Source organism: Temnothorax americanus, unplaced genomic scaffold (genome assembly GCF_048541705.1).
Source record: "Temnothorax americanus isolate GAGA-0224 unplaced genomic scaffold, ASM4854170v1 Scaffold53, whole genome shotgun sequence".
NCBI classification, from domain to species: domain Eukaryota; kingdom Metazoa; phylum Arthropoda; class Insecta; order Hymenoptera; family Formicidae; genus Temnothorax; species Temnothorax americanus.
Window position 1 is genome coordinate 940816 of NW_027509688.1, and position 26298 is coordinate 967113.

Below are 26298 nucleotides of genomic sequence, written 5' to 3' on the forward strand. Positions count from 1 at the left end.
GGTAAACGGACGTGAGGAGCAGATAAGGTGCGAGAGAGGTGTCAGGGGAATCCCGCGGGAGCTAGCCCGGAGCCAAAAGGCGGGAGTTTTGAGGGAGAACGAGGGGACATCACTCGAAGTAAACCTGTCGACGCACCAAGGTTAGTTCCCCGACGTTCAGGGTACCTGAGACGATGCGAGAATAATTTAAGTGCTGGCCAAAGTGATTTTTTTTTAACGAAAAATGTGATCGGATGTAACGTGCCATGCGCTTGATGTATCGCTTTGAAATGACTTTCTTCCCTTTGCTCCGCTTTTATAACTTTTTGACCGAGAAGAGTAAGTGACATGTTCATTGATATGAAATGTATATTTCTCATAAATGCATGTATTATTGTTCGCCTTGTTAATCGAGATATTGAAATTGATTTTTCCACTGGTACGAGTGTTGCACGCGCGATGAGAAACGGTCATGTAACGTATAAGATTGCTTCCTCAGAGTGTAAAATATTTTTTTCGTAATCAAACTGTTACAAAGATTTGTACGATATATTCTTCCTAACTTCTACAAGCTTTTTTATCTTCTTTGTAAATGTCATAATTCACATAGCTAGCGATGAAAAAATGATTTTAAGTAATTGCAATCCTAACGCGCACACAATTCATGATCTTTGATTTAATTTTTAACGTAAAGTTTCGCACATTTCACATGTAAGCGTTTCCGATTGCAACGGAATTCTCTTTTCACACGTAATTATCTGCATTTTGCATAATTGAAAGCCGATGGACAAATATATACGTCTTTTACGTACTTCCAACTTTCTCCTGCCTATGAGTCATTCGTTAAGGAAAAAAGTTACGCTGGAGATAAACGACCGTTAGGCATTGCCTAAATACCTGTAGCGTTTTTCTTTTTACCTCGTGAAAGGAAAGTGGTTTTTTGAAAACGTTGAAAAACTCTCTTTTCAATGCAACGTGTAGGAAAAAATATAACAGCGCAAATAAATATCCTTCCACGCGATACGGTACACACTTTCTTCGTTTTTCACGAATTAACAGAGCGTGTATAGCAGGGCCTCGACCGCCGCCGCGTCGGTCATCGCGATCAGAATAGACCTATCGTCATGTAGCCGATTACTAATGCTAACAATGACGAAAGGGTTAAACGACTTTGACGATGCGTAAGCAATTCGATCGCTACGCGTTTGTGCGTGCGGGACGCGTCAGCGTTGATGAACGACCCGATCTCCCCGGAGATACCCTATTACGTCTCTATAAAGGCGCAAGGCCTGGGCGGCGCGGCGCGACGCGGCGTGGAAGGAGCGCGACTTTGACGTTATTACATAGTTATACGTACGGGGATCCGAGCGTCGGAAGTTTTCATCGATAAAAACTCGATTAATCACCTGCGTTCCCCGCGACAAACGCCTGGCCTGGCCTCGCCTCGTCTCGCCTCGCCTCGTCTCGAGCCGAGAGACCCGGACCTCTCGACTCGCGAACGAGGAGAAACAATGGGGGCGAGGGCACCACCACTTTGTTGTGCCTGATCGGAGCAACAACGCGACGACGAAGAGCCCGGGACATTCAACGTCCCGCTGATTTACGATTCGGCCGCGCGATTATTCGGGATTTGCTTGCCCGCAATAAACGTCCGTCATGTCGCGGCGGCGGCAGCGGGTTTAATTTGACTGCGTTTATAACAAGGTATCGCGCGTAATGGAGCACTAGCCCGCCGACAGGCTCCATTACAATCAGAACTTTCCTTCCGGGCCTGAGGGCATCAGGCTCGCCCGCCTTAATTGGATTTTATTTGCTTAACCCTCGCTCTCACGCGGCTCGCAGACGTCGCCGTCGTCGTCGTCGGCGCTGTCGGACTGAACGATTACGACTTGCCGTCGTAGCCTCCAGGAAGAGCCTCCTTTTCTTTCTCTCTTTCTCTCTCTCTCTCTCTCTCTCTTTCACTCTTTCATTCTTTCTCTCCCTCGACTGCTCATTTGCATATAAATAATCATAATGACCCAGCTGACACAGTCGGCAGAATGTCAGAATAATAGCGTTATAATAGCGCGATCGAGCGAGGCGGTTTGAATCGAAACCGCGCGAGCGATTAAGTATACGATTAAACTCAATTTCCATGAACGTGTACTTGATTAGAAATATGTTTGATACGAAGGATTTAAAGTTACTGCCTCTCCCATAGGGCTTATGAAAACGTACAAATACGTGACTGATGATGACAAACGACTTAAAGGGTCTTTCTGGGTGGGCTAGGCGTAAAGAAATCTCCAGCATTAGTTGTACCTTGTGCCATCGCCGATTCTGATTTAATCATTTAACTGCAATGCATTCCACCAGCGTCAGAAGAACGGAAAACCTTGAGCAATTTCTCAGTCTTAAAGGACAGTTGCTAAATTTGTAGTTTTGCGTTTAATTTTTAGTTTTTGTTCGAAAATGAATAGAGCAATTCAGTAGCTTCAATCGAGCGCGCTCAATCGTGCCTCCACAGTTACGTCTTCCCGGAATCGACCTCCGTCAGAAATAAATTTTCCGCGACGTGCATCCCACACACGTCAGACGTTCGGCGTAAGACGTTTCATTACGAGGGAGTAATTAGAGAACTGTGCCGAACGCCGCGCCGCGGAACGCGCTCGCCGCGACTTAATTAATTTCGCGGGAGAAATGAGGAACAATTTGCGATTATGCTGCACACATCGCGCGTACGTGGTGTTTAATCACGTACGGATAATTAAACAATTATTCGTAACCTTAGATGGTAATCGGCGCAACTTAATTACGCATGAGGAGGCGGTTAGGTATATCGCGCCGGGTTAGGTATATGCTATGCCGGCTATACGAGATCGTGCCATGCGCGAATACAAGATTTAATCGAGAGGAAATAATCACAAAATTACCTTCCGCAACAGTGAATTTAGGACGGGCATTCAATACGGGCGTAATTGCTTTTGTACAAGTAATTCTTTCGTTCCCCGTCCCCGCAATGCATGCGCCGCGTATTCGTATCTCGGGCTACTTTGCAATTTAGATGCATATTATTTGTTAAAAGAATTACGCGAACATAATAAGACTGATTAGATCGCTAACTACATTTCTCTAAATTCTCTAACTGCATTTCTTCACGACCATGTAATCTGTAGAGCCTAATGAGAGATATCTGATATTTGTATTTTTAATATAGCACACGCGTGCGGGCGGGCATGCGAACATAATATAGATAATAGGTATACATATATTAGGGACCTCTCGTTATTTGACGAATTATTTAACATTTACACGCAAACTTTTAATATTTCGCAACCTATTTATAGTACCTACTGTTTTTCATTCGCGGATTGGCGCTTGATTTCAAAACGCATTGCGCAACCTGTATTTCTCATTTTAATTGTTTTCTGCCAATTGAAAGTAATTTAATTAACGGTTTATCAACAATTTTATCCGCCACTGAGAGGGTACCAATTATTTCCTCCCAATGCAGAATTTAATTGAAAAAATCTCAACAAACACGCGCATGTGAATCGCTTATAGTTACTCACGAAGAATCGCAACAAAGCTGCCGACGGCGCGCAGTCAATCTGCGAGCTAACTCATATCTTTTACCGTCGGCAACAGAGTAAAAAATTGCGGAACCATATAAGTAACGATGTAAATAATGATATAAGCATGTGTCATATAAAGCCAGAAGTATCATTTTTCTGGCGCTATTATACATTCGTCGATTCTAATACAACAAAGCCCAAGCTCGCAAGTGCGCGTATAACAGTATAGCTGTAGATGATAAAAGATAAAGTGCAATTATAACAATGCACAAACAGAACAACTATAAAAGCTGCAGAGTGTGGAGAACTAAACCAGATTCCGCTAATAAACCTCAACCCTTCCGACGTTACCTTCGCTCCTAATAGCGTTATCGCTTTTACAAGCCCTCCGTCGTCCCTCTAACGCGTTGCAGGAAAAGCAGCGTATTAGTTGTGATGGTAAAGTAATCGCGCGTATTGCGCGGTTAACTTGCGTTCGCCTTGATGACTCTCGTCGCGCTGCAAATCACCGGCTAACGATAGTAAGCGCGCCGGTAATTGCGCGCGGACGAGTCGTGTTATTCCTCTACGACAAATAGGATCGACGTGGAGACGCGCGCTAGGCGCGCGGGAGGAAGGAAGGAGAAGGAGGAGGAAGGCGGGAACGACAATCTTAATTGCAACTCAATAAGCGCTAATGATAGCGAGCCCCCCGGACGATAAAGCGAAACACGGGAACGCTCTCTTTTCCGCCGTAGGAAAAAACCCGATCGTGCGATGTAAATTTTCCGGACTGTGAGTGTCGTGTATCGATGTTCTTCTCTCGAAGGACCTTCCTAGTTCTTTAATAACGACACACATCAGATGTTTAACTGGCTATTCTTTTAAAACGCTTTGAGCTTTAAAATGCTTTTTGATACGCAAGCAGGATCCATATAACAATAATAATAATAATATATAATATAATAGAAATAGAGATAATCATATGTGCAACGGATAAAAATTCTTGATAAAATTACTTGTTTTATTAATCTTTTAATTAGTACTTTTGAATAATTTTTACTTTTACACTGCGTGTATTTAAAGCAGATTGTAAAGGTAATTTCTACTCCTGATTCTTTCTCTTCTTCTTGAGAACTAAAAGAGGCTCGTCTCGGAACACAAACGCGCGATGCGATATTTCGTGGAGAGCTAGATCTTCCGCGCGAGGATTAACATTGCAAATAAGAGGGCGCCGATAAAGTTGGTGCGACGGAGAGTGGTCCACCGGGCGTCGGGTAAAGACCGAGAGGAATAATTGGGCTGCGGCTTTTTTTCGCGGGATCAGCTCCTCGCCCTGCTTCCTTCGGTGAGATTATGAGTAATGCGTTCTCCGCCACGTCCTCCGCGCCGGGCCGGACTCGTGCCTTCTTTCTTCCCTCTTCGCGCGAGCCATCTCGCCTCGTCCTCGTTTGTATCACTCGTTCCTCCCCGCACGCTGATAGAGACCGGCTCTCTCTCTCCGCTCTTGATCGTCCCATTAGCGTAATGGCTTTCGCGGTATAGTCTTTGCATTTAACCCACCCGAATTTCGTCTCTAACATTGCATTATTCTCGAAACGTCCTCGGTCACTCTTATTTGTACAAATCGCGTCCAGCCATTTGTTATTTCGTTATTACTTTGTTTTTTACATGTGTGTTTTTGCACGTTCGTATATTTTCTTGCGCTACTCATAACTTGCTTTATACGTCTCTTATGATAATAAATATTATTCAATTTAATTAATCTCTTTCAAAAGCCGGTTGTATAATTCCTAATAAAATTTTTCATTTTTCCCAGAATTTATATTATGTAAAAATCTCATTAGATGTAATCTGCAAAAATTATCAGTTCGTATATAAAAAAAATTACACAATCGCAATTTTGGCAAATACGGATAAAAATTTCCGCCTTTCTAATATAAGTAGAAAGCAATTATACGATTTGATCTCGAATTTCAGTATTATACGTTGCGTGTCCTTCGCATATTTCTATCAATGCGATGAGATCAGAATGCGATGAGTTCCGCTGTTTAGAACACGATCGAAACAGTGCGCAGCAATTTCGAGCAAATCTCATCTAAATTGGTTTTTAATTGAGATAATTAACGCGCGCCGGACACGTGTTGCTGACATAACGAGCATATTTACAATGAAAATGATTACACAATACGTGTGACGTAATGCCATCACATCACGCTTTAGCCTCTAATATTAATCTTCTTGTCTCATCACAATATACAGTATGTTGAAGCCTTATAATAAAAGACTTTGTTGTTAGGTAATCAGAAAATATAAATGTAAGATTCTCACATAAACAAATTAGTAATAAAAACTGCTAATAGAAAAATAATGAAGTTGACGCGGAAGATTTAAACATGTTTGTTGAATGAAAAATGATATTTAAAATGACATTCATATACATGTGTTTCCTTTAGGGAGTTTTGTTCAAATTTACTAAACATTTTTATCATTAAAAAATGAAACGGCGTTTTATGGGTATAATATTCATTCGATTATCTCAGCAATCTCCTCTGAAACACCGTGTTCGAAAGGAAAGATTACCTTATATTATGCAGTATTATACACTAATGAGAAAGGCCATTTTTTAATAGTTATTGCAAGAATTGAAAGAAGATATACTTAAAAAAAAAAAAAAAAAAAGAATCATATATCTTTTTCCGCCGAGAAAATGCAATTCGTATGTGAAACAAAACTATCGAATTTTCTCCTTCTCGTTCGAAAGTCGAGAGAGTTCTCGGTGCGAAAACTTGCGCTACTTCTACGAATGACTGTACCGCTTGCCGTAGTGCTTTGGTATAAGTTCTGATAGGGAGGGCAGGTTTTAATAAGAGAAGGATTGAGAGCTCGGCCGTGCGCCTGCACTACCACGAACCGGTGGGCCTCTGTCCCTCTCGCGGGACGCCGAGATAGCAACAATAAATAACTTGTCTCCGCGCGCCGCCGGCTAAAAGCATCCTACCGATCCTCCTGGGGTGACCGCCGCGCCGCGCCGCCGCGTCGCTTTAAATCGACGACAGTGAACTCTCGATGCATTTCGGATGCCAGTCATGGGCGCTTCGACCGGAGGGATGCACTTGCAACCCTGTATTTAAAAGAGGAGCAAGAAATTTTCGGCTCATTTTCTAGCGCATAAATAATTTTTTTTTTTTTAAAGAAGTGTGCGATTATTTTTGACATTTTGAATGTAATAAATTAATAAAACTTTTGATAATTACAAAATGCAATTTTAGCAGAACGTATTTTTCTCATTTGTACAAGCATAATAAGGTAATCAAAGAGAATTTTTTCTTTGGTATATATAAGTTGTAAAGTTTTTCTACATTACATTTTATTCGTAAAACTGTCCTCTAAGTAATTAATATTGATTAATAATTTAATTAATATTGAAAGTAAAAGTAGATAGCAGATATATGCCCAATGCCGATATCTTGTTACTTTTAGGCTATTATATACAAGCATTCTTATCAATAGTTGACACATGCCCACATCTTATACATAGCGTGACGTCGAGCACGTGTGGTCATTGGTTTCGTGGTCCGTGTTCATTGACCTCGACTTTGATATTTTCGCCGTCGCGGAAGAAATACTCCCTCGGCCTTGGGTTAGTACGCCCGGTAATTTAAATAATTCACATCCTTCGCGACTGTCTCCGTCGTCGCGGGCTTTGACATGACGCGATATTTAGCGAAGCAATTTCTCGCGCGGGACGCGAAACTCGGCATTGGCGATGCGTTCCGAGGGAAAGTTTCCCTTCAACGAATAGATTTCCATAGGATGAGTGCGGATAAAGCGATCCTCGCGTGATTGCATTCAATCGTGTATGCACGTAATGCATGCACGATATATCATTATGAATAATATATATTTTTGTTTAAATCGCAATAGGTATATCCCAGCGATTTATACTGACTTTCGAACATTTTTCCAAGGCCCATCAGTTTTACAAACATCGGTTAACTTTTAACCTTAGGTTAACTCGCTCTTTGTCTCTCTTTCTAACGTCCATCTTAGAACGTAAGGTTAAAAGTTAATCGATGTTTGCGAAACTGGGCCTAAATGACCTAAATGAAAAAACAAAACGCGTTTCCTCGATGAATTTGGACTATTTGGAGATTCGCCCGTTCGCTACTTTATATCCGCGCTGTTATTAAGCGGACATCCGCGTTAGATTTCTTCCGCCGCCGCGGTATTCCCCGTGCGGTCGTCACCTCCTCGTGTGCGTAATTACACACGACGCTGCCGCGCACCGCGCATTATCGTCACTCGTAATCGCAGGGGATAAGCGGTAATGGCGATTATGAGCGGACCCGCTATTGACGATGAGGCGCATTGCAGTTGATTCCCGCGTTGAGCCGCCGCGCCGAGCTCGTCCTCCGCGCAATCCGCATCGCAATTTCTACATCTCGCGCCGCATAAGTTGTACTGTTTCACGATCTACGGATACCTATAGCTATACGTGCCGATACGCGTTGGTGTAAGGTGCGCATTATCGGCTGGAACCGAGCGGAAATCCCACCGCGCCCCGCTTTCTCCCGCCGCGTCCATCGTGGCGAATATCGGAGAAAATTGTTATACCGCAGGTAAAAAAAAAAAAAAAGAGCGAGGTGATGTTTAGTTCTCTTCGTGTGATTCTGAGCATGTGGGTTGGAACTTGAACACGATATTGCATATACTGCTGCGTGCGCAATGCAATAAGTAGCCGCGGATCTGGATAAATAGCTTTTTAACTGCCTTAGATCGCGCCTGCATTCGTATATCAAGATTTCCGTGCTGTTTTTCACATACGGGATTATTTGATTCGCATGTGTCAGGCAAAAGAAAAAAAATTCCTGATAAAATCTGATAAGTGACGTGGATTGATTAATGGCTGAATCTAAAGAATTGTAACAAATTGAAGACTTAAAAAATGTAATTTTATAAAGATAAATTATAACTGCAGAATTGTTATTGTGTCAATCTCTCATTATTATTTCGTATGGTTCTTACTGTTCTATTTTCACCACAAATATAAGAGTTAGACATGTTTGTTTGAAAATATAGGTACGTGCGACGTACAAAGTATAATAATCGAAAATTGATGCAACGGCAAACACTCGTGCCCAACGCCACGATAGCTTTTTAAAAATCTTAATACATGACGATTTGCATATCAAATTGTGGCGGTACTTAATTAATTGAATAAGAAAACGCACATCGCGCGCGCATCGCGCGCAATCGCGAACGCGTTATCTCGAGCGTTTTGCTCATGGATATAATCTACCGTTTCCGCGTCATTTTGAAATCTCGTTCTTTCCGGAATCGCTCGATCGTGTCGCGACTCTCTCACGCCATACGCAATTATTTGTGGTCTCGCAAAAACAGCCGTTGCAAATCTCTTTAATTATCCGCAGGGCTTCTCCTTCCAGGAGCTTAATGACGGCAACGATCGACGTCGGAAAGAATAACGATCGCGCGTATACGAAAAATGTAATATCCGCGGAAAAACGCCGCGACATATCGATTTGTCGAGGCAATGCTAACATAACAAATAATCTCGGTATTTTTTCATTATTTTATTATAAACCGTGTTACAAGCGACTAAAATAAACGCGAAGGATATACGCTGGCTGATGGCATGGGTAAACTGAATCATAATGAAACGAACTCTCTCTCCAGTACATTAAAGTCAAAACCTACTCTCACGTTTCTTGGACTTTACTCTCGTATGAAAATGATATCTTCTTTCCATTATAGATTCAATGTTATGATCTTAAATATTTAACCGCAAATCAGATTTTATTAAAGTTTCGCTATCATCATCACCTGGAAAATCGCTGCGCAGTTATTGAGACATAAGAGTCCAATACAATTTCTACGAGTGAGGAAAGAAATTCGATGCGCGACCCGCGAGAGGAGAAAGCGGCCGCGCGGAGCGAGCGAGAGGCTAAATAAAAGAAATAAAAGAATCCGACGAGGGTTGTAAAATTTTTACAGCCTCGACGTCCGCCCTGTTATTTGCGTGGGTGATACCTCGACTTGCCGCTCGAGAATCTTTGTTTCCTTTAGGGTTTTGCGCCTCCTCCTCTCCGCTGACGCGGAGGTATTCGCGTTAACTACAAGGCTATATCGATAATTGCCACTTATCCAACAACATCACTTCCGGTTGCGAACTACCGTTTACGAGTTTACGGCCCACCGCTCGCGTTTCGAGCCCTCTTTGTTCGTGAATGGGCGCGTCCGATTGGGAGAATTGGCCTAACCGCGCTCTAACCGCGCGGTTAGATTCCCTCGGGGATCGCTTTCGCGAATGGTTTAGCGAACGAGCCGTTGATAGTGAACGCGATCATCGGCAAACGAGCGAAACTAACGATCGGATTATTAGATATCTATTTTTAATAAACGATATATAATTGTATTCATTTCTAATGTAACAGAACGAGACGCAACGTTCTCTCAGATATTTTTTTTCTAACATTAAGCACTCTTGTCGTTGATCACTTATTTCAAATTGAATTATGCATATTACATGTTTACTGTAACGCGATATTATACAAAGTGCGACATTACTTAACATTTAAATCGGCGCCAAGAGCATATCGTGCCGCAGTAAACCGATGATAATATATATGCATTTAAGCATTAATCTAAATATTAAAAGCGCTGGAAAGTTATATAAAATTTTTGAAAACAAATTATCCTATTATATGTTAGCTTTTAAATAAAAAAATATATACGCGTATTTGAATGAGTAATTTTCAGCACATGCAACTTACAATTTATACTTTGCTTCTGTTATTAATAGGAATGCATGATTCTGCAACTTAGTTTGCTTCCTGTTATTAAGTAGGAATGCATATATAATTCTGCTTATTTTATTGACGCACTGTAATATTCTTATTTGTCATATGACTAATCAGAAAAGTACTTTTCTCTTTTTTTGTAAAAATCCTCTATCAAACCTGATTTAATTAGAAGATCGTTGATAATAGTAGTTTTTACGAACAATTCAGCTGTTTGCTGCAGTCGATTCCTCAGGCAACTTAACTAACAGATTCATTTTTTCCCCCGCCTCGTAACTTATTAAATCGTATACATAAGCTTACGTGTTTCCGTATGCATATACGTGATCGATTAGGAAAATTGGAAAATTGACATTGCGATAAATTGCCGTGTTGATTAACGAATCGAGTAATTCTACAATGAATGATGTATAGGTACGAGTAGATGTGTTAATAGTTAGTCATTCCCACGCTTGAGGTAACACGATACACTGTAATGCCAGCGTCAATAATTCGTTCTCATAAATATTTCTTATCCAATTATTTTTTTTATTCCGCGCGATCATTCCAATTATTCCGCAATGTAAATTCGTTCTTTTCACATTAATTGTTTTTTAAATTATGCAGATTTAGATGGCTTAATTGATATTCGAGATTAAGTTGTTTTTCTCTCACTACAATCGCCTTGCACGTGTCAGATCGTGCAACAATTTACTCTTCGATTTCGTGTCTGTATTTATCATTCATCCGAAGGTCGGAAAACGCGATTAACGCGAACATCAATTCTCAAGAAACCGTGGAAAAATAATACTGAATTCAATTTATTAGCTCTACAAGACATTAATTGTTGTTATCGTCGAAGAAGTATAAACTTTTTTAATGTGATTAATTTTTTTCTCTCAGTTGGCTCGATTAAACTGATATTTGTAGTGATTTGCTTATATAACCTGGAATATGCTTAATAGAAAATAATTCAATTCTCGAATTACGATAATGTTTTAAATCGTAAAAATAAAACGCGTAATAATTAAAAACATATCTATAATGTAAAATTATAATTATTTTTCTCTAAAAAATTTTTGTGAATGTGTTTGCAATGGTATCTTCCTCAGCATTAATTTAATTGAATATATTTTTTAATTTAATTGAATATGTAAAATAAAAATAAAAATAAAAACTTCGCGCATCATTTACCGCGCTTGGTTCTTAGTTAGCCCATTTTCTATATTAGTGAATATATTTTTGTTGCCACTTTGATATCAAAAAGACTTCAAATATTCTTGTACTGAAGATGCATATTTAATCGATTTTCTATTTAAATATTTTTTATAATTAAATAATTTTTTAAACATTTTTGAGGGACAAATGTAAAGATAACATAAATATAAAACGATAAAATAATTGTGAAATGTTAAAAATATGGGAAGTAAAATTGCAAAAATTACGAGAGTATTTTAAGTAAAAATCCCAGATTTAAGAATTCCTGGCTATGGTGATGCGGATAATACACGTATGTGAGCGAAAGCGCGCGTTCAGCCGATTCGATTACCCAATTTTCAATCGAGAGATTTTCTGCATTGTAATAAGGATGATTAATTGCGCAAACGCTCGAGCGGAACATCAAAACCAAATCAAATCGAACCGCGGTGAGCGGGTGAGCCGATATATCGCAAATCGCTGTTAGAGCGGTGCGCTTTAGTTAGAACACCGCGTGTCAACCGACGATCGATGATGTATGACAGATTGTTGCATTATCATCGCGGTTGCTCGCAACTCTCGTCTTTTTGTTCGACATACAAACGCCGTTGTCTCGAGTCGATCGGGGGCCCGCAGGGAGTTCGCGCGCAGATCAGAAAAACCGGTGACCGCTCGACCATGGAAAACCGCGTTACATTCGCGCGAATTACTCTCTCCTTCCGCACGCGGTATACCGGTGCACGGTGCACGGTGCGCAATGCATGCGCTCTCCGCCGGACGGACAGCGCGGCGCATAAAATCTTCGGCGGCTTTTTGAGCGCTCGGTGACACCGGCAATTAGAGCGTAAACTTATTAAATTTATACGGCGATTCTGGCGTTGCGAAGTTTTACGCGAGCTCACGGTTGAACGGGATAATGTGTTACTTCTTTCGCGCGTTCGGTTTTTGTGGTTCAACAAAATCGAAGAAGTGGATTGAAATTATCCTTAGAAGAGTACAAAAGAAATACTATAATTATATATATGCGATTTAAAATAAGTGCAAAACGTAACTTTGTTTAATAAATTGCATTTTTTTTTTCGAAGATTAATTAGAACCGCGCGGGAATTCTGAAACAAAAAGTGAAGGCTACGATATAAATATTGAGCTTTAATTTTCGAGTTATAGGTAAGGGATCAAAATTGACTAATGATATCGCATAAAGATATCGCAAACTTGTTACTGCGTTAGCATATTGATTGATATTTTGATATTCATAATTCAGATATTAATTATTACTGTTTAATTGGTTTTATATTATTGATATGCAGATATCATATTATAGCAATCACCTGGTATTGATTAATAATTTGTTGAATGAAGTTAGATAAAATATAAATTAAATTTCGTACAACACACACAAGACGTTTTACTTTTTAAATGAAATAAATCAAGTTATCAGTATAAATGGATAGGCTATGAAAGATTATATAATAAAATTAACATGTTAAATATAATTACTACTGTTTTTTTTTTCGATAAATAAGTTTACAACTAGCAACTATTAAATATTTTCTATTCTGCCTTTGTTTATGCGACAGGTAGGTACATATTATCAAAATTTCTGAATATTGCACTTTTCTTATATCAGTTCATGTAATTTGTAATCCCCGGAGAGAGGCAAAACGCAAATCTTAAATGTTAAATATTAAGGAATTTTTGGATAAAAAAAAGAAAAATAAAGTGACACTTAAATTTTAATATATTTATTTGCATTATTTTTATGCTGTGTTAACTTGATTCATATATATGTCTGTGAATGTCTAATATTATTTTTATAGATTTATTATTGTTACGAGTTAGAACCAAAATGTAATTTGTCACTCATTGATACGACGCACAGCAACACAGTCGTAACACTACATTAATCTGTAAAGTAGACTGACATAAAGTAGAAAGACATATATCTAAATTATATATAGTAACGCACAAAGTGACATTTGAATTGCGCGCATAAAATGATCATAAATGGCTAATTTTGCAAGCAATAAATAACAAATAAATAATGGATTACTTACCTAATGGTTGCTTCGTCTCTCTCTCTTACTCGATGTCTTTTTGAGTCGCCTTCTCCTCTCAAGTCCTTCTGTTTCTTTTTGTTCCCTTTGTGGCACTCGCACAACACTCGTGAAAACGCGGTTACTTAAGCACTAATCGCAAAAAGGCGATTATCGCGCGATCCGGGTGATATATTCTATCATCCGAAAAATATTGCGATGAGATAACAATTTGCAATATCCAGCCCTCATCGCTTTGGTATACTAGATGTGAACGAATAAATTGTGCGAAATACTTGTTTCAATAAACAGTAATCGTTTTGGTACATTATGGATTGTCAATTAAAAGATTTAATTAAGAGATTTTGTTAATCATGCAGATGTTCGATATCGTAAGGGACGATCATATTTCGGAAGGATAATACGATGATACACAGAGAGCTGCTCGCGTATATCGATTACACACTCCGTGCTCGATCCGAAAATGATGGGCAAATTGCATTTCGATTGGCGAAAGATTCGAAGCAGACGTAAGATATATGTATGAATTTATGTGCCGTGTTAGTAAAATAATTTTATCGTCCGTAAATATTAAATAACAATTTATAATTCTCATTCCCTATCGCTTCGATAAATAGATATCGTTTTGATATATTTATGAATTGAATCACGAGAGTTGCGCGGGACAATATCGTTTAATTATTTGTAGAAAATAATCAATTTAGCAATTTCTAATACTCGTTGCGATCACGTTCCGAGGAATAATGTAACGACACATGGAGCGGTTCGTAACATTACCTGCTCGAGTCTCGCCGCGTGCGCGAATGATTACAATAAGTTACAAGGTGAACGCGCGTATATAGTATGCCGTACAAAAAAATAAACAAAAGCTCGGCCAAGTACCGTGCGTTATCTACCAACCAATTCGTCATCGCTGTACGAGAAATACGTATTTAATGACTTTTAATATGATGCATTTAATATATTACATTATTAAATATTATACCACACAAAAATATTTATTTCTTATATATATTTCAGATTACTTTCAATGAATTAACTATTATCATACTATTTAATGTTTATTTAAAGAATAAAGGTTTGCTCGAAAAAGTATTTGCGCAAATATACATTTGTTTATATATTATTCTTCTATAGATACCTTTTGCCAAACTTTTAAGTCCCAAGAGCAATAAACCAATCTTAATGAATCAAGAATTTTTCTAACGATAATATTTTATAACAAATCTAGACAATGTCCGGCATAAAGATGCGTTAAGATATATTTTTCTTTGATCCCTTAAAATTAATTCTTTTTTTAAGAAATATATATAAATAAAAACAATAATAAATACAAGTTTCATTTTTTGATCACAAAATAACGATTATTTTGATTTTGTAACTTTAAACTTAATATTAGGGGTGTGCTTAATGTTTTTTTTCAAAGTTTAATTATTCATTTAAATTTTTATTAAAATAGAATTAGAGATATTTTATAGATATTTAATATATGTAAAAAATTTCCTATAAATCAACTTATATTAATATCAATTAATTGATGTATGTGTCGTATCTGCACGTAAAAAATGACCAAATCAGTTGAGTAGACAGAGAATTAATATATCGTTTTAAAAAATTATATAGTATAGATGATATATCGTACATATGTAAGCGCCGTTATGGATCCTAAATGTAGAACTTTATGCGGAACTACCATTAGCTAATTTTGACAATTTTTGATAAAACTAGTCGACATTTTCAATATGACAACATTGAAATTTTCCGCTCAATCTGCAAAATACGCCATTAATTGACGTACGATAATTGTATGACATCTTGATTGAGGCCAATAGCTTCAATATCAATACGCCTCATTTGTATTTGTCATCATATAAATCTTAACAATCAATCATATGCGATCTTATTAAGGAAACCTCGGCGAAGCCTTTTACAAGCCTTCCTGAAATTCCTTCACTTTTTCACAATGACGGTCCTTGATTCTAAAGCCGTTATAGCAGCTGTGTCAAATCGACCGTCAGGCACTTACATCTTACGCGTATAACGAACATGTATATACGTGCACGGCCAATCGCGTGCAAATTTATTCCGAATGCACAAGTGCATCATTTCGAAATGCATTCCCTGCGCGAGTAAAGCCATCATCAGACGATAAACAATGTCATTGTGAACTGTTAATTTTAAAGTAAATTAGCTCGTTTATTAAATGTCCAAATGTAAAATAAATTCAGCGTATCGTGTTGATCTAAATTTGAATGACTTTAGTAAGTTCAAATATTACAGAAAATGATATCTGTATTGCCAATAATAAAAATTAACGGCATATACTTGTATCTATTAACATTAATTTAGATTATATACGGACTTTTTTGCGTCAGTTTGAATCTTTTTTAAAAAAAGGTAAAAAAAGGCGCCAAGTACACGTATAGTAGTGTATATGTTGTTACCTAAAAAAAAATGAAAGTGGTAGTATTATACCTCGAAAAAACCTTAGTAACAAGTGGTAGATTTTTATATCTCGAAAAATCTCGAAAAAATCTAAGCAGTAGTATCTTTATTTCCCAAAAATTATAACCCAAGTGATACACGTCACAAAATTATGTTACCTTATCAAAAAGAAGGGTCGCGCTTCAAGTGATCTATTACAATTACAAAAAAGAAATGATATCTCTTTAAATTAGAGCGCCAATTACAGAGAGAACATGTATATTGCCTCAAAAAAATAATTGTTGCACTACTTTGAAAAACCTTTACATTGTGTCAATTAGAAAAGAATGTATAATAACAATTTTATAAGATTAAAAAATTTTATTTAAATTTAACAAGGGAATACAAGATATTTAAATACAAAGTTATTTACATGTGTATTTTTTAATGGCCACAAAGAATTACAGAAGTAACAGTACAAAATAAAAATATTTTATTAAAATACATAAATTTTTCTTGTAAAAAAACTTGGCGCTGCTAGACCTTTTAAATAAATAAGGACAACAATAAATAAAAATAATTCAGAAAAGAATACAATGGGAGTAATATTAAATGATTATCAGCGTGGATGTGGGAGTGAGTGATATGGGTGTGCGTGACTACGCGGACGGCGGATAATGCGGCTTATAATTAAGTATAGAATAAGTTTATTTATTTATTTAAAATTTCGAGGTCTAGCAGCGCCAAGTTTTTTTACAAGAAAAATTTATGTATTTTAATAAAATATTTTTATTTTGTACTGTTACTTCTGTAATTCTTTGTGGCCATTAAAAAATACACATGTAAATAACTTTGTATTTAAATATCTTGTATTCCCTTGTTAAATTTAAATAAAATTTTTTAATCTTATAAAATTGTTATTATACATTCTTTTCTAATTGACACAATGTAAAGGTTTTTCAAAGTAGTGCAACAATTATTTTTTTGAGGCAATATACATGTTCTCTCTGTAATTGGCGCTCTAATTTAAAGAGATATCATTTCTTTTTTGTAATTGTAATAGATCACTTGAAGCGCGACCCTTCTTTTTGATAAGGTAACATAATTTTGTGACGTGTATCACTTGGGTTATAATTTTTGGGAAATAAAGATACTACTGCTTAGATTTTTTCGAGATTTTTCGAGATATAAAAATCTACCACTTGTTACTAAGGTTTTTTCGAGGTATAATACTACCACTTTCATTTTTTTTTAGGTAACAACATATACACTACTATACGTGTACTTGGCGCCTTTTTTTACCTTTTTTTAAAAAAGGTAATTTTGTGCGGATATCACGCCTTTTTGTAGTATATTACGCATTTTATAAACAGTATGTACAAGATAAAGCTATTTGGAGGTATAATACTACCACTTTGTTTTTTTCGAGGTAACAACATAACAGGGTAACAACATAATACATATACACTACTATGCGTGTACTTGGCGCTCTTTTTTACCTTTTTTTAAAAAAGGTAATTTTGTACGGATATCACGCCTTTTTGTAGTGTTACGCATCTTAATCTTATAAACAATATATCTTATAATTTTATAAACAGTATGTAATACAAGGTATGAAGCTAAAAGTGTTACCGACTCTTATTTCTAAAGAAAACAACAATTTAATATTTTGCTTAGTTTTTTTTTAAATAATAATCTGTAACCCTTTTAGTTGTACACCTTGTATATATTTTTCAATTTCAACATAAAACATAATCGCAATAAAACATGATTAATGTTAATAAGTCGTTAACTGTAAAATTCTTTATTTATTTTTATTTGCGTGTCTTACTGAATGTTGTTCGCAACTGTATATGTACCGATATCTTCAGGTATCGATATTTTTGATAATTATTTTTACGTCAGACATAATTTTAATTCATCCAATTTTTATTATGTCTAGACATAATTTTTGTCCAATTTTTATTATGTCTATAAACATAATTTTAATTTAGCGATTTTTATTATGTCATGACATAATTCTAATTCTGCCGCTAGGGAAATTTTAAGTCGATTCTTATGAATCAAGCTTGAATTCAATGTCTAGGTGTCCCAGGTTGCCGATGACGAGGTCCACATAGTGCGCTCTATAGTTTTCGGTGTACAGGTGTATTAATACCTTGAATTCGATGGCCACGTGTTCCAAGTTGCCGATGACGAGGTCCACATAGTGCGCTTCGTAGTTTTCAGTGTCTACATGTATTAATACCTCGAATTCGATATCTACGTGTCCTACATTGGGTGCGTTCAGCCGATACTCCGCTAGCCTAGCAATCGTGAGCAGACGCTCGTTTTCGCTCGTTTCCCTTCTTTTGACCTAATGGATTAAAAAGAAAGGAAACGAGCGAAAACGAGCGACTGCTCACAATTACTAGGCTAGCGGAGTATCGGCTGAACGCACCCATTCAGATTTAAAGTTATTAATACACCTAGACACCAAAAACTATGAAGCGCATTATGTGGACCTCGTCATCGGCAACCTGGAACACGTAGACATCGAATTCGAGGTATTATTACACCTAGACACCAAAAACTACCGAGCGCGCTATCTGGACCTCGTCATCAGCAACCTGGGACACCTAAACATCGAATTCAAGGTATTAATACACGTAGACACCGAAAACTACAAAGCGCACTATGTGGACCTCGTCATTGGCAACCTGGGACACCTATACATCGAATTCAACGCACGATTACACCTGGACACCGCAAACTATGAAGCGCACTATCTGGATCCCGTCATCGGCAACCTGGGACACGTGGACATCGAATCCAAGGTATTAATACACGTAGACACCGAAAACTACGGAGCGCACTATGTGGACCTTGTCATCGGCAACCTGGGACACCTATACATCGAATTCAACGTACGATTACACCTGGACCCCGAAAACTATGAAGCGCACTATCTGGATCTCGTCATCGGCAACCTGGGACACGTAAACATCGAATTCGAAGTATTATTACACCTAGACACCGAAAACTACGGAGCGCGATATCTGGACCTCGTCATCAGCAACCTGGGACACCTAAACATAGAATTCAAGGTATAAATACACGTAGACACCTAAAACTACGGAACTCACTATCTAAATTTCATCATCGGCAACCTGGAACACCTAGACATCGCATTCAACGTATTATTACACCTGGACACCGAAAACTACGAAGCGCACTATGTAGACCTTGTCATCGGCAACCTGGGACACCTAGACATCGAATTCAACGTACGATTACACCTGGACACCGAAAACTATGAAGCGCACTATCTGAGTCCCGTCATCGGCAACCTGGGACACGTGGACATCGAATTCAAGGTATTAATACACGTAGACACCGAAAACTACGGAGCGCACTATGTGGACCTTGTCATCGGCAACCTGGGACACCTAGACATCGAATTCAACGTACGATTACACCTGGACACCGAAAACTATGAAGCGCACTATCTGGATCCCGTCATCGGCAACCTGGGACACGTGGACATCGAATCCAAGGTATTAATACACGTAGACACCGAAAACTACGGAGCGCACTATGTGGACCTTGTCATCGGCAACCTGGGACACCTATACATCGAATTCAACGTACGATTACACCTGGACCCCGAAAACTATGAAGCGCACTATCTGGATCTCGTCATCGGCAACCTGGGACACGTAAACATCGAATTCGAAGTATTATTACACCTAGACACCGAAAACTACGGAGCGCGATATCTGGACCTCGTCATCAGCAACCTGGGACACCTAAACATAGAATTCAAGGTATAAATACACGTAGACACCTAAAACTACGGAACTCACTATCTAAATTTCATCATCGGCAACCTGGAACACCTAGACATCGCATTCAACGTATTATTACACCTGGACACCGAAAACTACGAAGCGCACTATGTAGACCTTGTCATCGGCAACCTGGGACACCTAGACATCGAATTCAACGTACGATTACACCTGGACACCAAAAACTATGAAGCGCACTATCTGGATCTCGTCATCGGCAACCTGGGACACGTGAACATCGAATTCGAAGTATTATTACACCTAGACACCGAAAACTACGGAGCGCGATATCTGGAACTCGTCATCAGCAACCTGGGACACCTATACATCGAATTCAACGTACGATTACACCTGGACCCCGAAAACTATGAAGCGCACTATCTGGATCTCGTCATCGGCAACCTGGGACACGTGAACATCGAATTCGAAGTATTATTACACCTAGACACCGAAAACTACGGAGCGCGATATCTGGAACTCGTCATCAGCAACCTGGGACACCTAAACATCGAATTCAAGGTATAAATACACGTAGACACCGAAAACTACGGAACTCACTATCTAGACATCATCATCGGCAACCTGGAACACCTAGACATCGCATTCAACGTATTATTACACCTGGACACCAAAAATTACGAAGCGCACTATGTGGACCTCGTCATTGGCAACCTGGGACACCTAGACATCGAATTCAACGTACGATTACACCTGGACACCAAAAACTATGAAGCGCACTATCTGGACCTCGTCATCGGCAACCTGGGATACCTAGACATCGCATTCAAGCTTAATTCATAAGAATCGACTTAAAAATTCCCTAGCGGCATTTTCTGCCAAGCGTAGAGAATCTTCTTTTCCGTTAACTCAATATATATTATTTATATATATACCTAATTTACCTAAATAGAAATCTTCCTTCTGACCGATAAGTCTATCGACCTAATTTCGAAATACGCGCGCGATATCGAAACTAGCGATACCTGCGCCGCCAGCGTCGAAAAAGTGAAAGTAACGTTTCTGATTATGACGTCATCATATCAGACGTCGGCGTTAGTAGTATCTTAAAAATAAATTTTCACATTTGGACTTTGCGTCGCAATATCTCCGCTCGTAGGGCACGTAGCGGAATATTATGAGAGAAACCCCCCCCTAATTGGACCCCAAGCTATCGATCAAGCCTACTTAGAACTTGATCCGTTCACTCGTTATCGAGATCTCAACATCTCGGGTACTCGCAACCCGTCGCGTCGCGTAAAAGAGTCACGGTCGGTCTCGCTCCGCGTGTACTTGGCGCGAGACACTACCGTGTCTCTTGATCTTTTGTACATTAATTGTGCTGGTCAACATTATAATAATTCATGCTGTCGAAAAAAAATGGACAATAAAGTAAAAGTATATCGACGTGAAACGCGATAGTCAAGTATTCTAATCGTTTAAATTTTTAATCAATTCAAATAACTTTAAATAGTTTAAGCAATATAATCAATATTCTTTTGTAGGGGAGACCGGGGCTAGTTGTCACACTTTTTAAATACTGATTTAAAAAAAAATGTTAGCAATATTTTATAATATCGTATACTACTTTATAATGTAGCTACATCCTTTAAGTGTAAGAAAAAAAATATTAAACTTGTATATATTTATACCACAAAAAGGTTATTTAATTCTAAGCAAAACCGCGCAAATGTGACAACTTACCCCATACCCAGAGTTGGTTGTCACATAACTCTGGATTGATTGTCATGATATCTTTCATGTAGAGGAAACATACGACAAATAGTTCCTGTTTTAATATTTTATTAAAGTTAGTGCCAGTTTTTGGTAAATTTAACTTAATAATATATTGCAGCATGAATTAAACAAAAAATTAATAATTTCCATAAACTTTGTAATATAATTCTCATAAACTTAGAGTAAATGAAAGAATAATAATTCTCATAAACTTTGTAATATAATTCTCATAAACTTAGAGTAAATGAAAGAATAATAATTCTCATAAACTTTGAATTGAATCCCATCTCATTTGAAACAACTTATACCCTGAACGGTCATTTTGAACAAAGAAAATTATATTTATAAACTATGTTGCAATGAGACGGTTAATACAGGAAAAATTATCTAAAACTATAATATTTCTTAGACCAAAATTTGAAATTACGACTAGTAATTCCAAAAACCAACAGAACAATAAAAATATAGAGGCAAGAAAAATTTACTCACGACTTCCAATTTTTAAAAAGGGCTCGTAAATATCACATGTGATGTTTTTGAAACGAGCTATTTCGTACACCCGACTAACACGAAAAGCAACCTTAGGTACACTATAAAGAATAATATTCCACTCAATCTATTAAGTGAGATATAAGCTTTGTGACAACTTACCCGTGTGACTTCTAGCCCCGGCGATCTCCCCTATGCAATATTCGATTTGCATTGCTCGTTATTAATACAACGTATTCCACGTATTTGAATTTCCTTCAATAACTTCCTGTTTGTCAGTTCATCCATTTCAACTTCATCACTCATTGATAACGAAATACACGTGGCTTATAACGCGCTTATGCGCAGAATATTTCACATTCGTCTTTTTCTTTGTCGTACATCAATTACATATTATTTCCATTCTCGAGAGCGGCCGCTGCTAATAACTCGCGAAATATAGCAATTTATATTTTCCATTTAATAACTTAATACGTTAATCATTGGGTAAAGTTTGCATTATTGTTACATAAGAATATAATTTCGAATAACGAGTTTATACAAAATTTTCATGTTACTCAATTTAGGCAACTTATCCGCAGATTATAAATTTGCCGCCAATTTTGCAATAGACAGATAAAGATTATTATTCAGAGCAGTCGCTATAATTTTTAAATATAATTGTATTAATATTAACATTTTTATTGGCTTATATATCAAAATTAACTAATTAACAATATTCATTATTAGATTAAGGTTAGGTTAGATTTAAAAAAAGTTATTAGATTTTATTTAGATTATTCGAAATAATCTTGAGAAGAGTGCGCGAGTACACTATAACTAATCACGTACATTTGTATCACTTGTTGATACACTAATGGCTATATTAAGTTATTTTCTATACATGGAAGTTATATGATAATGCGCTATGATTATGCATCACGCATATTATTATCATTTGCATTTAATCGTCGTTCGTGTTTCATACGTGTAGATATCGTAAAACGCCGGGATGAATATTAATAACAATATTCGCTTTACATATAGCGTATTTATATTTGATAAAAAGACACGGCGGCGGGAATATTATTTTTAAATATACTTAAATTGCGTCTCAATGATTCGAGTTATTTTAATGATCTCTGATGCAATGTGCTCGCAAAAAACCACCAGATGCGTTCCGATAGCGGCGCATAGTACACAAGCACGTGTACCTTGATCCGCGATCAAACGCGCAACGGTTAACATCTCTCAGCTGCAGTCAATTGCGCGCGATTGCAAATTCGCGTGTGTTCGTCCGTATACGACGTTTCGTAAAACACACTCGGATCGCAATTACATGCGATTACGAGCGATCGCACGTATATACAATGTGTGCCTCGTAATGTTTAGGTGGCATATATCCTGAATGAGGCGAGGAAAGGCAAAAGGGGCCTCGCGCGGGACTCGACGCATCCGCCCATTGGCCACCTGCGAAAAAGCGACGCGACGTGCGAGGACATGCGGGTCCTATCTCCTTTTCACGGAGGATAATGCATACGTGTACATCTGAATACTCAATTAGGTCGAGCGCATTCGTACCCTTACTCCGCATAATTAATAGCGGACCGTTGGGAGACGCACCTTCGGCTCCTCGCGACTATATACCGGCAGATTGTGGGTTATTTAGCGAGTGCGACGTTATCGCCGCATTGCATCTGCAACATCACGATATATATAATATACGCGGACGACACGGTTGCACGCGGGAAATTTATACGCGGACATCAATAGCTATACGCAATAAAATTAAACGCAAACACATAATTCTTTTGTTTTAATATATGATCAGTCTAAGGATATCAGTGAATAAACTGGTTAAAAATTTTCGAATTGAAATCAAAAGCGAGATAATTGTATAGAATGGGAAATTGTATAAGTTGCGCTCCCCTAAATATTTTTAAATAATTATGTAAAAATTTCGAGATTTTTATCGTTGTTATTAGCCTGACTAAGTAATCTCTCATTAATATCCAAAATATTAATCTTGATATGAGAACTCTCGACAGTTTTATATTTACGGAAGATTAATAATTCCCGGTGATAGCGTACACGGCTCTGTACATATTAATAGATAATCGACGAAAGCTTTATATGACATTAAGATGTAATCGACGCTAGCCAAATAACCAGCATGATTTTGGCCCGTTAAAGGCGATATTATTTACTTTCGTCCGTTTAGTGTCGGTCGCAGAATTTCCTGATGCGGTACAAATTACTTTCATCACTTTAATGCCGTGCAGAATTTCCTTTGGACATAAATTACTTGCATCAATTTAATATCGCGGGTGCTCGCTTATTAAAGAATATTTATCAATCTTAAACAGCATACTCAAAAAAATTGCATAACCCGCATTATGCAAAAATTTCACAAGCATAAATTACGTATCCATCAGGCATATCAAATATCCCGCATAATATTTCCGCGTTACTTTTATACGCTAATCGTAACTCACTGAATGATTTATTCTTTCAATAAAAAAAAAGCAATTATTTTTACAATTGTTCAGTCAATTTTAAATAAACTGATAAATTAAGTAATTTTGCATTCTGAAGTAAAACAATTCATATTGCGTGCCAATTACGACATACGGTTATAGCCTACAAACAGCGCATTATTATCTCCATTATTTTTTACGGACACGTTCAAAAGCGAAGTTAATTTTCTTACGGTATCGCACGCGCTTATTTTGAATGTTCTTTTTGTTAACTGACCAAATTCTAATGTTCGTTCCGCGCAATTTAGCGACATACCACCGCGCGGCGACTTGGACCGTGACGAATATGGCGTAAATTAAGGATAATTGAAGAAATTATTGCAATTACCGCGGCCAATCCGCCACGTGGTATACTGTTGCGTTGATATCTGATAAATATAATTTCATTAAGCTTCGGTAAAAATTTAGCAACGTATACTTGATAAAGAACATATCGCACTGCCGTCGTATCTAATTATCAATAAGGAAATTGAACATTTTTCTCCAATAAGGATGTCAAGATATTAATAATTCTTAAATTTCTTAGAAATTTTAGAAATAGATAATAAATCCTTTACTTTTTATTTAAATTAAAAAAAAGTCTCTTATCTGAACAAAATTTTTAATTGAGAATTAGCACAATATTCAAAATAGGAAAAGAAATATTAATTCTCAATTTTCCTTGAGGAAAATCCTATAATGCTGATTCGAAATAAATCGAATATCAAGAAATACGTTTGGAGGTGTGCAAGATATGAGAATGATAATCAAACTAGTATATGGTTTTAAACGGAGCAAGACGTGTAATTACACTCGTCGCCTTACGTGCCGACTTGCTCTTCCCGTAATATAAGCAGCAGCTGTCGCTAGTATCACTCACGACAATGTTTGATTATTATATTAAACCCGTTTACCGCCTGTAATTGCCGCGGTGCATCGTCACGAGCATTTACCGAGAAAAAAATTGATATGCAACTCTGATGGTCACGTCTCTTCCGCCGGAGGACGCATTGACGAAGGCATTTTGTACGCGTCGCAAGAAGTTAATTTACTTATCAGTGTGATTACAAAGCAATATATTTTTTGATGGGGCAAAAATATTTTTAGATAATGACGAAACAGTGCTCGTAACGTACAAATCACCGTTATAATAGTCGTAAATAAGATTTAATGAGATTGTAAATACGATTTAATGAGATTGTAAGATCAATTAACGAAACACGTATCGTTGCATATTGATCGAGGTAAATGGAGCGAATCAATGTTGGAGTTAACTGCACTTCGAAAGGAAAAGAAAGTTAATTCGCGTCACCGATAAGACGTTACATGTACACGCGCGTTTAATCGTGCATGATATCGGACAGAGTAGAGTTATGGTCGCTCTATGGTTTTGCTGAAAAAATAAGAACGGAAAAGTGACAAATCGACGACACGCCTGAAGCAGGCGGAATGCACATTATACATTATATGTATTATTGTTCAGAAAGAAATAGAGCGGTTTATATGCAGCGCGGCTAAGATTGTAACTGCATCTAATGTATTTTATGATTGATGGTCATATACATGAAATTCGTGTCATGACATCAGACAAGACATTTTTTCGAAACTATTTGGAAGATACAAGAAAAGAAAGGATGAGATCATAATTTTTTTTAATTATGTGATGTAAATAAAAAACGAGCTTTAGTTTTCATTATCAAATACGATATATACGATATATGTGTTTTTAGTCTTATTCTTCTTAGATTAGTATTTTGTTTCTA

The 26298-nt window shown here is 37.5% G+C and overlaps 1 protein-coding gene and 1 long non-coding RNA gene across 2 annotated transcripts in view; both read left to right on the forward strand.

Annotated features, from left to right (window-relative positions):
• On the forward strand, positions 1-26234 carry LOC143904499 (uncharacterized). The gene is made up of 2 exons (XR_013258928.1): positions 1-140; positions 23412-26234. It is a non-coding gene; the product is annotated as an uncharacterized LOC143904499 (long non-coding RNA).
• The window catches only part of LOC143904498 (aristaless-related homeobox protein), a 151530-nt gene that overhangs the window by 69575 nt on the left and 55657 nt on the right, over positions 1-26298 (forward strand). The gene's annotated exons all lie outside the window — the stretch shown is intronic.